This window comes from Cryptomeria japonica, chromosome 6, assembly GCF_030272615.1.
Source record: "Cryptomeria japonica chromosome 6, Sugi_1.0, whole genome shotgun sequence".
Classification (NCBI taxonomy): domain Eukaryota; kingdom Viridiplantae; phylum Streptophyta; class Pinopsida; order Cupressales; family Cupressaceae; genus Cryptomeria; species Cryptomeria japonica.
Window position 1 is genome coordinate 514,881,184 of NC_081410.1, and position 16,185 is coordinate 514,897,368.

General features: G+C 35.2%; 1 long non-coding RNA gene across 1 annotated transcript; it reads left to right on the forward strand.

Moving 5' to 3' along the window:
- The first annotated feature begins 358 nt into the window (after positions 1-358).
- On the forward strand, positions 359-5,706 carry LOC131067942 (uncharacterized). The gene is made up of 2 exons (XR_009111886.2): positions 359-1,196; positions 5,463-5,706. It is a non-coding gene; the product is annotated as an uncharacterized LOC131067942 (long non-coding RNA).
- Positions 5,707-16,185: the final 10,479 nt, after the last annotated feature.

Consider the following 16,185-nt stretch of genomic DNA (forward strand, 5'->3'; position numbering starts at 1 on the left):
CTATTATTGCAATGTATGGTATTTATTAATATATAAACACACAAAAATTGATATTTTATGTTTCGAACAATAGTTTTTATTTATACAATTATTGAAACAAAAAGTATCAACAACCCTCACAACAATTCATTCATTCTCAACTACTCATGCTCTTCCCCTAATCAATTCTTTTGCAATGTTGAGCACAACCCCTAGACAAGAGAGAAGGAGAAGCGAAAGAGAGTGGTTTTATGGAAAACCTCTCTTTTCTCCTTTTCTAATAAAAATTTGAAAATACAAAAACTCACTATCTTGATATATATATTAGTTTTTTTAATATTTTTTTCTATTTTGTTGGGTTTCTAATGATTATTTCCAAACCCTTGTGTTGGAGACTTTATTCATTCCATGGTTGCCAAGCTATAATTAGGGCGGCCATTTCTCAGAACATACAGCACACAATTAAATAAATTTTCTTTATACCCAAACTATACTTAACCCCTTTCCTTTAAAGTCGTGGGTAGATCAACAAAGCTAGAGCAGTAAACAACATTGGATTTGAGGTAAGCAAAACATAACCCTTAAAAAATGTCATGGACGTCATTGTGTGTTCATGTCCAAAGATTGTTTTGTTACTTGGGAGTTTTCTTTTGAAGTTGTTTTTGGTAATTGTTGTATTTGATTTTAATTTGTTTACTGGATCGGAAGATCTAGGGTGTTTTTTCATTTTTCTAAAGATCGTCATTGGAGGGCAGATTAACTTCTTCATCTAGGGTTTTCTTTGCATGAGAGCTGCGGGAAAATTTGAAATTTTAGAGTTTTGAAGGAATCCGAATCATCTAGGGTTTTGGGTTTGAAGGCTAGTCTGGGGGACTAGCCTCATCTGTGCTGATGCAGTGGGGAAGATCAGCTGAAGATAGAGAGAAAAAGAAGCAGAGGTAGAAGGACAATGTTAAGGTTAGGGTTAGGATTTTCCATGGGGAGTTCGGGCATCGGGAACAAGTTTGTGTCGGTGAATCTAAATAAATCATATGGGTAGCAGGTTGGTTCGGGGTTGGGGTATCACAGAGGTGGGCGATCGAGGCTGGGTGGGGGGCATGGAGGAATGTTGGTTCTATCAAGGCCTAGAACGACTCAGGGGGATGCAAGGCCTAAGGGTTCCAAGCTTGCAGTTCATCCCCATTAGAATTTGTCGTCTCTGCGTAGAGAGCACAGGGGTACGTGAGGTCCCTTTTGTCTCAACTTAAACAATTGACTCGAAAATGCAGTTCTTCCACAGTTTTTATTTGATCTTAAAATACATTGCATGGTGGTGATGATATGGGATTCTTTTTATGGTTGATATAGACAAATCGTGAATAGTTTTATGGCATAGGTGATGTTGCATTTTGATACTTCTATCTTGTTTAGGGTAAAAAGCCTTTTAATATCCCAGTTAAAGCTATTATTGATTAGGTCGCTGCTTATTTTGATTAATTGGTCCTTTATTTTGGCATCTTTATACAAAGATCTTGTAAATGTGTTCCAAATAATCTTCCTCCATCGTTTCTGACAGGAATAGCTCTTAAATTCTTTAAATTTTTGCTAGAGTTGTTTTTTCTTGTAGGTAGTAAACACGAAAAATAAATCAATATGGATTGACCAGTTTTCCACCAATGGGTAACCCAAGATTCCATAATAAAATGGAAGTTGTCCAAGGCTATACTACTAATTTATTAAACATGTGAGATAGAGCTGTCCCTTAAGCGGTCCAACAAACTTGCAGACATCGAATCTGATGTAGTGTTGCATTCTTTTCAATAAAAATGGCAATTCACAATAAACAAATCATTATAGTAGGTAAGGGAAATGCTTCTTTTCATTCACTTTCTTAGTATAATTGTAAATTAAATGTTTCTTAGTTTTGTTGCAAAAACTATATTTATACTAAAAAAACAAATTCACCCCTAACTTTATTTGGACCAGAAAACACAAACCTTTCGAGTTACTATCTATTTATAACCGATTTTAAGTTGGAACTTGTGAGTTCCAACATCCAAGTTGCCTACTGAGCATTATGGTTTGCAAAATTTCAAAGATAATAGCAAATTAAGTGTAAATTGTATTGAGGAAATTCCCAGATATTTAAAGAATATAAATGGAAACAAATAAAAGATTTTTTCTGTTCAAAGTGTTGGCAATAAGCGCCTTTCAAAGTGCTCAAAATTTTTATTGACAAACTAACCAATGCAAATAGATACAAACTTCCATTCTAAGATATTTATATAGTAGGCTGCTTTGTAGGTTCTGCAACCAAAACTTAAAAATGGAATGGTATCCTGATTTGGAAAAGGAATATTATATTTTTGTTGCATTAAACATCATAACCTTCAAACTCCCTATTCAGCCGAAGCTAAGGGCACACTATGTGAACTTACTATGTAATATCCTTATTAAATTTTTTTCCCTTTTGGTTGTATAACCGTATTGGGATGGACTCAACAACATCATCAGGAGCAGGGAAAGATCCAAGTGAAGAAATTGATGATCGTGAGGACAAGGCCATAGACTAGTGTTGAATTTCATCAAGAACCCGAGTCAAACAATTCATTTGTTACTAGTGCAGAAATTATAGAGAATAACAGACTTCAATGTATGTTTTGGATCTAAAAATGACAGTGACAAACCTCAAACAGAGCTTCTGCCAACATGATAATCCTTGAGATGCTTGAACTGGTATTTGGATCTTGTGGCACTCCAACATTTTGGCATGAGTAATGTGCCCTTTGATTGTGGCCAGGTAAATTACATGATCTCTCTTTGCCTGCTAAATTCTCAAAACCACTACTTAAACCATTTTGACATGGGTACGGGTACGTGGGTACGGTACGCTGGTACGGCAAATTTTTTTGAGGGGGGGGGCTGGGGACGTTTGGGTACGTCCGTACAAAAAAATGTAAAAATCATAAATATATACATATATGCAGTGTAATAAGTAGAAACAAAAATTAAGTTTAGAATCCCACATATCATCCATATGCTAAACAAAACTTGGAACTATCATATATGATTCATAACTATAACAAAATTACAAATTTACTGTAAGTCTAATCTAATATGAAATATCCATTTGTCAAAATTTGAATGTTATGAACTTACGATAGATATCGAATTCATTGTGCACCTCCCGTCTCGCCTCCTCTGTGCCTCCCGTTGCCTCTTCTGTGTCATCGCGCCTCCCGTCACCCCTCTCACCTCTATGTTGTTGCAGCAGAAAGAATGGTTTCCGTTTTTCGGTTTTCCTTCTTAGTTTTCACTGTGTGTGGCGTGGAAGGAATGGTTCTGCATTTTTAACTTTTGGCTTTGCTTAAGAGTTTAAAACGTTAAACGATGCAATTCCACCTGTGAAAAAAACCCTCAAAATTTGTGCATGATGCGGATTTGTCAAAAAAACCCTATGGAATCGCCACATCTACACCGGATACGTCGGGATTCGTGACTCAAAAAGCGGATACGTTTCAGGTGGAAAAAATCAGTACCCTATCCGAATCCACAAGGATTCCAGGTTGAATCCGAATCCGATATGTATCGTATCCGGATTGTCATCCTCCTAAGCACTCTGTCACGGAGTTGTCCAACACTGCGTGTTCTTCTGAAATTTATGTTACTTTCACAATGGTCAGGTGTCCCTCTTCTGTGAAAGTGTCTTGCATGATTGCATCTATTTATTCCACCAAAGTTGAAAAATGAGTTGCAGAAAATGCATTTTGATCAGAGAATGATGCGTGATTGTTATTCAAACTTGTGTTCCATTGCAGACCTATATTGCTAGAAACTTGAACACTAGAAGATTCTAGAAATACATCTTCCCTTTCTAGCATATCTGAAGGATGATCTTCATATTCTTGTAATCTTACTTGCATCTAACCAACACTTTGTTGCCTAGATCTACTTCCACATGGATTATGTTATCTACTACTTTGTCCTCTGTGTAGTTGTCTACCATTTATTAAATGAATATGATCAGTTCCCGTGTTCTACCCAATGCTTGATGGCTGATTCCTGGGTCGTCTTGCAATAAAAGAATATGATTTCGATGACCCTATGCTTGTGGCCCTATTTAACCTGATATCAGAAGGATGTTTATTATATTTAGAACCATTTGGGCAGAGGTTACTAGCAGAGTTACCTTCCCTTCTACCTAGAATTCTACTTGCAAAAATGCTTAAGGTGTTGACACGTGAGAATTACAAAATTGTTTGGAGCTCCCACATGACTGAGAAACTGAACGAATAAGCCTCTTTTTGCTTCTTGGGCTGCATTTTATAGAAGAGTCGAGTATGCATTTAGTCTTTCCCCTAAGATAGTTCTCTGGATTGGCGTCTCTTCTGGCATCTATAAGTAAGCTAATTTCTTCCTCATGAGATGCAGAATTCTGAAACAGTTCAAACCATAATAAGTAATCCAAAATTTTCCATTGAAAAGAGATCCTTCTATCTCCAAATAATTGACAAAGAATAAAAATGAAGGAAAAGTAGTTTTAATTTCAATTAGACAAGTTTGCCAAATGACCAGATCTCATAACTATTTACAAATGTCAAAAATAAATATTAAAATAGAATTGTTCTCATTAGATTGAACAGTTGGCATGGAGTTGAGAACCTAATTGCATTCTGCACGCCAGATTATAGGTACAACTTTCAGACCCCATTAAATTTCAATGATGTCCAATGCCTTTTAATTAGATAAATATATATTCCAGACTATCCTTAGGACTGAGTGCATTCCCTTCTGTGTTGACACCTCCTGATTCAAAAGCTTCTAAAACTGGGTTGATCTGGGGTTGCATACAAGTCATAAAATTATTATTGGATTTTACCTAGTTTGAGAAGCATTATATTAGACTTTCAACAGTTGAGCTGATAAAATTTTTGTGGACATTAAGAGTATCCTACGGTTTCTCCTGAAGAATTCTAATAAGTTTATTGAACCTTAGTTTGTTTTGCTATAACTATATTGCTTTAGTCTTAAATACCAACTTATAAAAAATGGCTCCTGCAACCACCATAGCCAAACATTCATTTGTTATTAATAAGAGTCACACCTAAGTATTGTCAAAAAATTTCCCTCTATAAAAATTTTTTGTTGGAAATTTCTCTTTTTCAAGTTAACACCTATCATGTACTATGTGTACTATGTCATGATATCCTATTGATTTTTGTATTTTACAAACCTTTTTCATCTCTCAAATAGAATCAAAATCAAGATTCTTGTCTAAGAAAATAAACAGAAGTTGCATTACAGACTAATATTGATTATAATCAAAATTTCAATAAAAAGAACACTGTTTAGTGTGTTCAGTGATTTTCTGCATATTATTTTCTACTGTTTCATTCCACACTGATATTGATTATAATCATTTTTTAATTAAAAAAAATAGTGTTTAGTGATTTTCTGCATATTATTTCGGATATAATGAATTTGTGCAATACTCATACATCCAGGAAAACAAAAAGTTGCAGTTGACCAAGAGCAAACTGCAACCGTGAACCTGATCAACATCACACAACTTTAAGAAGCATAACAAAGTCATAACAATTACACAGCACACAAAATAGATATAGACTTGGCAGGAACTTCGATTCTCTACCACTTGTTTACTCTGTTTTCAATCTGATCATTGTAATTGCCTTTTCTTTAAAATATGTATATGATTTTTTTAAGAATATCAAGATGAGTTTCCACTAATTGAGTTTTTAATTGTATTTGTGTCTTTTTCACAAATATTATTTTTTATTTTTATTTAATTGTAAGAACAAGATTGAGATTGTCTAAATTTCAAGAATAGAAATCATAACGTCAACTATGAAGTTGTTAATCTGTGATTGGAAGATATTTTTAAATAGCTGATTTATTTGTAATTAATTTTTATATTTTCAAATAGTTGTAGTGGTTAAGATGTTTTCGTTCATTACTAATTTTTAACTAAGAATATCAAAAGCGTGGTGGTTATGACAAAATGCATGAAATTTCACTCATAAAATCTTTCATGAATACAATTTTTTTATACTTATTGTACTCATTAGTTTCAATACATAAATTTGTTTTAAGATTTGTACCTTCCAATATATTAAAATGACTAAATATATGATCAGTTGATGGTAAAATAATGATTAAAATGACTAAATATATTGCCAATTAACAACAATTAATGATTAAATAAATGACCAATTAACAACAAACAATGACTAAATCAATGACAATCAATGACCAAATCAATGACTAAATAAATGACTGGTCAACAACAATCAATGACTAAATTAATGATTAAATAAATGACTAAATAAATGACTAAATCAATGACCAAATTAATGATTAAATCAATGACCAAATTAACAACCAAATTCATCAATCAAAACAACCAATAAATGACTAAAATTTGTTAGTCATAAATTTGGTCAAGTTATAAATGACTAGCAATAAACTATTAATGGTTACATGACCAAGATTAGTAGTTTTTTTAGTCATTTATTGCTATTTTTCTACAAGTGGAAGATGTGCATTGTTGACAATTGACACTCATTTGATTGGTTTCATATGTTGTCATTGATGGAAACATGTTCCGACTTCATTCTTTGGTTTGGTACTTGATCGATAGACACTTCATCGACATTGGTTGGTATCTTCACCGGTAGGAAGGATTCTATGGATATCGGTATTGGAGACCGACATCATTGGGAGATCTGACAATCAACAATTCATTTTGTTATTTATGTATATATGTAATGAGCCGACATGTATAGTCATTTTTGTATTATCTATGTAAGACGACATGAGTCATGAAGGACTGCAAGGGTATATAGGTCAATTATTAGATCATTTTTGATATATGAGGATGTGGTGTTGTTAGTAATGCGAAGATCGTGTGTATGAGGTCATTTATGTATGAGATCAATATTGTGTAATGATCTGTAGATGATTTTGGATGCGCTCACAAAGCGAAGGATATTCCGTTAAAGGTTTTAGAACTGGAACAGTCAGAGCTTGAACCGGAACTTGATCAGGCATAGTAGATGCATTAAATGAGTTTAGTTTCATGTTTTCTTTTTCAAAGTGATTGTAGTCAACGAGACTCCTTTGTGTTGAACAGTGTGCTCTAGGCGGTAAGCTTTTCTGCATGTATAGACCCACATATTATGTAATATCTTTTCATATGGCCAGTGGATTGATATTGTGGGTCACAAATCCTATTGTGGTTTTTCCTCTTTGAGGTTTTCCACATATAAACTCTCTGTGTTATGGTGTTTATTTGTGTGATTGGTTCATTGATTGCTTTATTTTTTTAAATTATATAAGTATCAGTTTATTGGTTGACGAATGCATGTTATAATAAGGTTAAAACTGAATATTCCGGTAAAACACTAGTTCACCCCTTGTCTCAGTGTTCTTGGATTCCAACAATTAGTATCAGAGCTTTGTGCCTCGAAAGAAGTCTTACAACTTGAGGAAGATCTTGAATCCAAAATCCACGGAAATGAGTATGGAGAAGCAACTTGAGGTAGCATTTGAAGGTTATGATGTTGAAAGGATGACGAACTTGAAGTTACAAGATGAATCGAATTCTGCAAAGAAATTCATTCTTATCCTATATGAGAGGTTGTCATTTGTTCAAGCTAGGAGGAAGGAACTTCTACAAAATCAGGACAATGAAGAGAAAGATGCCCTTAATAAAAAATGTTAGAAGTTGAGTCAGGAGAATGTTGTCATGAGGAATGAAACGCAAACCCTAACTATGAGGACGTGAAAAGAGATTGAAGACCGGAAGATGAATGAAGAAAACCTTGGGAGATCTCTGAAAGACAGATCTGAAGAATGCATCTAGTTGGCTCATGAAAATGATATGTTAAGAACAAAATTAGTACAATCCCAAAGTAATGAACAAGGACTTGAAAGACAGATGATAATTCTAAGATCTGGCTATTGCAAGTCAGTACAAGGAAAAATTCAAGGTTAGTTCATCACAACTTGATGAATTATTGAAAAGCCAAAGACAAAACAAAGATTCTAGTGGACTTGGATTTGAACTAGGTCAAAGCTTCGATATTGCAAATGAGGATCAGAACAACCAGAACAAGAAGACACCGGTAAGGTAGCTCAATGCTTACAAGTTCAATGATAGATGCTTTGTTTGTAATAGATTTGGTCATATGGCTAGGCAATGTAGAAATAGAGCAAATCAGAACTATAATTCTACTATCGGTAAATGTTCTAAATGCAATAAGTATGGTCACAAGTCAGAAGACTGCAAAATGAATGAAAAATGTATTGCATGTGGAAAATTTGGAAATATGGCTAATCAGTGCAGGTCAAGCAATTATACTAGTTATAACAAAACAATTCAAAAGAACAATGTTACATGTTATGCATGCAACAAGATTGGACACAACCAAGTTCTATCGAAGCAAAAACCCATCGGTTAACAATGATGGATCAAATGATAAAGGGAAAGAAAAGGTCAATGAAATCAGGCAAGATCATACCAAGAAATGGGTCAAGAAGTCAAATGATCAATTAGTAGATGGAATTACTCTGGTTTCTCAACTAATAAAGGAGATTGCTCCTGCGTTGGCAGGAAGCTCATTTGGTAACTAAGGTAGATGCCTTAGGGGTAGGCAAATTTCATGAAAATATTGCATAAGCCTCGGGAAGGAGATCTGGAAGAAGTTCTAGACATTAGAAAAGGTTTATCCGACATGGAGATGTCTGATCGAGATCCGGTATGTTCCACCGGAAGACATTCATATCAATAACGGATTAGGGTTTCTCAAAGGTTAAAAGGTTGAATCCACTTCATTTTTTATCACTTTGCATTCAGAGCGATTAAGAGCGATACAAAGTGAGTCTAAGGAGATTCAGTGCAATCAAAAATCTTCATCAGTGATTCCACTAGCACTCAGAAGAGTTCTCTAGGGTTATTCATCGGCAACCATTTGTCAGGTATATATCACAATTATCTCTCATCATGGAAGCGAGATCATTTTCTACACTTACTTTTAGAAGTTCTAGACTTTGGAAAAGGTTTATCCGGCATGGAGATGTCCGACCGAGATCCGGTATGTTCCACCGAAAGACATTCATATCAATAATGGATTAGGGTTTCTCGAAGGTTAAAAGGTTGAATCCACTTCATTTTTTATCACCTTGCATTCAAAGCAATTAAGAGCGATACAAAGTGGGTCTAAGGAGATTCAGTGCAACGAGAAATCTTCATTAGTGATTCCACCAACACTTAGAAGAGTTCTCTAGGGTTATTCATCGACAACCATTTCTCAGGTATATATCGCAATTATCTCTCATCATCGAAGCAGGATCATCCTTTGCACCTACTTTCAGAAGTTCCAGACACTGGAAAAGGTTTATCTGACATGGAGATGTCCGACTGAGATCCAGTATGTTCCACCAGAAGACATTCATATCAATAACGGATTAGGGTTTTTCGAAGTTTAAAAGGGTGAATCCACTTCATTTCTGATCACCTTGCATTCAGAGTAATTAAGAGGGATACAAAGTGAGTCTAAGGAGATTCAGTGCGATCAGAAATCTTCATCAGTGATTCCACCAACACTCAGAAGAATTCTCTAGGGTTATTCACCAACAACCATTTCTCAGGTATATATTACTGTAGACATATAAAAATGACCATATTCCTAAATGAATATTTTATGTTCATTCCTCTATTTTAGTTAAATCTAATTTAACTAAATCACCCATATTCCTCTATTTAATTAAGTAAATTATTCAATTTATTTAGTTAAATTCACTTAAGTCCTTTATATCATTTAATTGAATAAATCATTTTATTTAGTTAAATCCTTTCTTTTTACCTTTTAATTAAATTTACATTTAATTAAAAGTCTACCCCAAATTCAATTTCCCAAATTGCAACCAAATTGAAATAAAGTAATTTATTTTAATTAATTCTATTTTCCCTCACCCACTTGCATTTTCCTACATCTCCCACTTGCATCCTAAACCCTATTCCTAATTTCTTCTAGAATCCATCTAATCCTAATCAATTAGCCCCAAACCCATCCATTATCCCTTTTCCCTAAATTTGAGAAGGTCACTTCTCAAATTTGGAGTAAAGTCTTCAAAAGGCATTAAAGCCTTTATCCATTCAACAAGTTAACTTTTTGAATACCCCAAATTTGGAAGGACTCTTACAAATTTGTCCCCAAAGTCTTCAAACCATTAATGGTTAACTAACCCTTAGTGGCATGGTTAGAGACTTTTTGACTAACTTAACCTCCATCTAACCCAAGGGTCTCATCAAACATTTATTTTGCTTTGACCATGGTTATTCCTTTAACCTTTGCACAAGAGTTTATCCCTTGGATAAAAGCTTTATCCAATGGATAACCCTAACTTAACCTTAACCCTTACCTCCTAGGGTAACCATGAGGTCTTCTCAAGCATTTAATATTTCTTACCTCTCCTCTCAACTAACCTTATGTTGACAATTGTCACCATTTCATTGGTGAAAATTGAAAACATGGATTGACAACTTTCAAACTTGACCCTTGATTAACTCTTTCAATCCAAACCATCCATTGTCTTATTTTTACTATAAATAGAGCTCTCATTCCTCCATTTTTAAGATCCATGCAAGCTTTTAGTATCTCATTTATGCTCAATTTTATTAACACATCTAGCTTCTCTTTGTAATATGAATTAATCTAATAAGCATTTTAGACTATTTCCTTTATCATTAGCTTAACTCACAAACTAGTATATCATGTTAGGATAGTATTGCTACTAATCTTGTCATCTTATAATCTAGTTTATTGCATTTGTAGAATCATGCATAGATAGGATGCATTTTCATAACTAAATCAATCATAAGCATCCCTCGTTCTTGCATTTGTCATCCCTAAGCCACTTTGCTCAGTGATATGAGAGCAAAGGCATTGGCTTGAGGGACCTTGTGAGATAGAGAACCATGAAACCAACCTTGGGAAGTCGAGTCATTCTTCATGACTCAATAACTTTCATCAAGAAGTCCTGTGGGTGTGTGGACAAGCCTCTTTGAGCTTTATTTTTCACATTTTAAGTTTCATCATCTCGCTTTTCCCGCATACAATCACAATTATCTCTTCATCCTATGCACCTACTATCATTGCAAATCCAACCGTTGTTGAGGTTAAGGATCATCCCAGGACAATTTTCAAGCAATGTCCGCATATTGCCACCTTGGATGATTCTATTGGCGCATTTTCGCGTGTTCCGGAAGGAGTTGTTTATGTGGAAGATGTCAGAGCATATATTCACTGCCACATTGAGGATCTGGGTACCAGTGACATCAAGAATATGCACATGAATGAGTTGATGGGTGACCCCAGAAAGATTAAATTCAAGTATAAGAACATTGAAGATCTAGGGTTTACTGGAATTCTTGATATACCTGAATTCGAAGATGAAATCATCCAATATGTACTGAGCACAGTTCGTGGAGAGTTCATTTGGTTGGATAGGCCTTATAAGATCACAAATGAGGCCATTAGGGCCATCACCAGTTTTCCACATATTGGTCAGCGTCTGGAAAAAAAGATTTCAAATGATCAAGTTAACAAACTCATCGACGCAACCTCAAGTCAATGATCGATGAGGGTCAGCACCATCATTGATCGAGACATCAAATTTGGCAGCATGATCATTGGGTATAAGGTAACTCAATCCAATCATCTCAATTTTGTTTCTAGCTCCTGCATATATGTCGCACATAAAATTATGAGGGAAAATGAGAAAATAGATCAATATGGACGGATGAATGATGAGTTGATCATTAACCTTGGAAAGATTAAAGGAGAGAAAAAAGAGATATTCTGGTATGGGAATCTCATTGTCTGCTTAATGTTATTTTTCCTTAATGAAACTCCCGGTTTTGGGAAGAGAGTGGGCATTTGACATCTTGATAGGCAGACAATTGAAGTAATCTATTTCTAGCTTGGGTATGCAGCAAGATGATAAGATTTGGGGTTATTTCAAGGAATTTTAGAAAGCAATGAAATCTAGAGAGAGGGTTCCTAAACACATTGTTGACAAATACTCAATCGAGATCTGCTTTATGGTCAAAAAGGATGAAACCTTAATGGAAGCAGTTAAACCCCAAAAGATATGGATAGAGGATATGTGATATGAGGTTGATGTTGTGATTCTGGATGCTTATGCTAAAATGTTGATTGATGCTCCAATTGATGAGGCTGAAAAGTCTTTTGATACTGCAAAGCAAAAGAAACAAGAGGTTCAAATTGAATTCAATTGAAAGAAGAGGGAGAAACAACAAGGTAAGGCCAACAAATTTGTTGAAAAAGTATCCCAAGACATCAAGGCCTTAATGGATGTTCGAGAAAAAGGAAGGAAGAGGAAAGAGCTTGAAATCTTTATTGAACCTATTCCATCAAACTCTGGAACTGAAGATGACACTCCTTTAGAATTCAAGAGGGTATTGAGGAAGAAAGGTGAGAATTCTAAGGAGGAGGCAAGGAAGCAATGGGTAAGAAAGGTCACAATCAAGGTACCGACTAGCCAACCTACAAAGAAAAGAGCTCCAAAGGAAACATCTCTTACACCTTCTACACCATTCGGTATCGATAGAAGAAAGAAGATGGATGACATTGACCTTGCTATTGTAACCAGTAATGTATCTATAATCCCTCCCAAGACTTGTGCAGAACTGATAAATGAAATCACCAAGGATGGAATTTTGAAAAATATACAATACTATTATGAGCACTTAGATGATGATGAGAAGAAAGAAATTGAGGAAGCAGTTTTGTTATACCTAGATATATTTAAGAAGGCTTTATTAAAGATTGAGAAGCAAATGTCGACACAAATGTATGATAATCTAGATGGTAGGATATCTATGGAGGAGGACAAGCGCATAAAAATTCAAGAGTTATTAACTATTTGTGGCTCAATTACTCCAAATGAGTTGGATATGACCATTGAAGTTGTAGACATAACAATTTTTTAAAGCAAGCACAAGATAATTAGTGTTATGGCAGGTAGGGTTAATGAAATAATCGGTGAAACCCACAAGGCATGGGTTCAATTATTTGTTGACAACCCTGGTTTTTTCTCTTCAACGAAAACCAAGACTGAGACTACTGACATCCCAACTGAAGGGAAAGGCAAAGGTGTAGTGGGTGCCTCACCCACAATTTTGAAAGATACTAAGGAATTGGATGTAGATCCCCTGACAGAATCAGATGTACAGGACAAAGAGGAGATACCAGAAAAAGTAAATAATGTACATATATTGGTAGATACATAGAATGTATAGGTTACAAATGTTGAGGATAATAGTCCTCTGGATCAGAATGTACAGGTTGAGGATACAGTTAATGTGGAACTGATAGTAATAGATATTGCACCAAGTGGCAAAGTCACCGATGCAAAAGAGGATGTTATTAAAGGTATTAAACCATCAGAGGAAAAGAGAGAGGAATCCAGTAGGGAACTGATAGCCAACATATCTTTGTTGTCAATTGACACCTCTCAGGTAGAGCAGAAGAGTATAATTGAGATAAGTTCTACTGAGCTCATGATGATAACTTCTCAAAAGATGATGAATGTGTTGGTATATGGACACTCCAATGAGACATTGTGTGTGATTGAAGGTTTTGTCATTGATGGCAACCTTGCAATCCTATGGCACCGACAAGACATTATACTCGCAAAGCATTACACAAGCAACCTTGCAATCCTATGGCACCGACAAGACATTATACCGGCAAAGCATTACACAGGCAACCTTGCAATACTATGGCACCAGCAAGACATTATACCGACATCAACAAGATCACTCTACACCGGCACCAACATAGAAGATGTACACCGGCACAGAAGAAAATATGTATACCGACACAGAGGCCGACAAGATTTTTGATACGTAATATTTTGTTTATTATTGTAAGCCGACTTGGCAAATTGTAAAATGACTCTTGTATATAAAAGAGATCATTGTAGACATTTGTAGAATATGGATAGGAAGCAAAAAGAAAATTATAAGGCAGACCTAATGTGCGAATTGTAGGTCAAAGGTATATGTAAAGAACAGAGCAAGAACCGGTACTGAATCTGACATTAATGATGCTATTGTAAAGCAGTACATAATATTGGATTTGTGTAAATCCTCATTGTAAGTCAGTGTGGCTTCTTATTGAGCAGTGTGCTCTAGGCAGTTGGCCTTCCTGCATGTGCAGGCCCCTATTGTAAGTAATATTCTCTTATTGGCCAGTAAGTGAATATTGTGGGTCACAAATCCCACCGAGGTTTTTCCCACACCAGGTTTCCTCATTAAACATCTTGTGTTATGGTGTTCTTTTCATGTGGATGTTTTTGATTTTGTTATTTACATTAATTCTTGCATACCGGTATACTGTTACTTTATGTTCTGCATGTTCAGTTTTAAGAAAATCTCATTACCGGTCAGATACTGATTCACCCCCCCCTCTCAGTATCTGTGGGAACCCTAACAATTGGTATCAGAGCCTGGTCCTCTATTTTCAGAAGCCTAACAACTTGAGAAAGATCTTGACACCGGTAAAGATGGAAAATCTAATGAAGCAACTTGAAGGAGCTCTTACTGACTATGATGCAGAAAAATTGAAAAATATCAAATTAGAAGATGATTTAAAAGTAGCTCAGGATATTATTCAGGCACTTCAAGAAAATCTTACTGTTACAAGAAATAAGAGAAGAGAACTTTGTGAAAAATTGCAAAATGAGAATGATGAAAAGGAATCACTAAATGATATGATAAGCAAATTGAAACGAGATCATGACAACAAAAAATGAAATACAGGATATGACTATGAGATTTTGCAAAGAGATTGAGGACAGAAAGAAGAATGAAGAAGAATTGACCAGAAGACTAAGTGATGCAGCAAATGAGAACACAAGACTTAGCTATGAAAATTACATGTTGAAGACAGATCTGATGCATACTCAGAATGACTCGAATGAACTAATGAGACAAAAAGAAATCTTGGAAAGGGAATTGGAAACTACAAATCAACACAAAGAAAAATTCAAGAAAAGCTCAGAAGAACTTGGTACCTTATTGAAGAATCAAAAACCCAAAGGTGACACTTCTGGAATTGGATTTGAAGTTGGAGAAAGCTTCGGTACTACAAATACCCAGGATCACAGCAAACCGGTAAGACCTTCTAATACTTACAAATTCAATGGAAAATGCTTTAACTACAACAAATATGGTCATAGGGCAAATGAATGTAGATCTAGGAATTATCAGATTATCAATCCTCCCACCGGTCAATGCTCCAAATGCAACAAAATTGGTCATAACTCTGAAAATTGTAGAATAAATGTAAGATGTTGTGTTTGCGGAAGATTTGGTCATTTATCAAATCAATGCAGAACACAAACCGACATAGGTTATGGGAAAGCTATTCAGAAAAATAATGTAACTTGTTATGCATGTAACAAGATTTGTCATATTGCTAAATTTTGTAGAAGTAAAGGTACACCGGTAGACAACAAAAGTACTAGTTTGAAAAGTAAAGAAAAGGTTGAAGAGGTTAAGCAAGAATTCTCAAAGCAATGGATTAGAAAAGGTGATCTAAATATTAGGGATACTCCTCCATTGGTAGAACCAACAAATGCTTCACTGGCAGGATAGAGTAATGCTCCACCGACAGGATGTTCTTCATCTAATTGAAGAAAATTATCTTGAGAGTTTGGCAATCTAATGACACGTGCTATTATTCCCTCGGTTAAAAAAAAAAAGAGGAAGTTGAAAAATCACTCACTATCGGCAAATAAAGTTAAGCTAATACATTACCGGCAAGCAATTAATGTGGTAGGTAGCAGAAAAGACTTTATAAAATAAGGTTTTGGCTCTATTTCACTTCACCGAGCATTCAAACTTTCAAAGAGTGCGAAAATTTCTGAGCTAAGGCATTTCGAGCAAAAAGGCAAAGCACTTCAGCAATCAATCCATCCAAAAGCAGAAAAAGGTATTTATCATCATGGCATCCTCCTCTACACCTGAATTCATAGCAAACCCTACAGTAGTCGAAGTTATAAAATGACCTAGGCCCGTGTTTGAGCTAGTTCCCGAGGTAGCTAAGAAAGATGACAATACAGGTGCTTTTTCAAAAATTCCAAAAGGTGTTGTTTATGCATAAGACCCTAGAATGT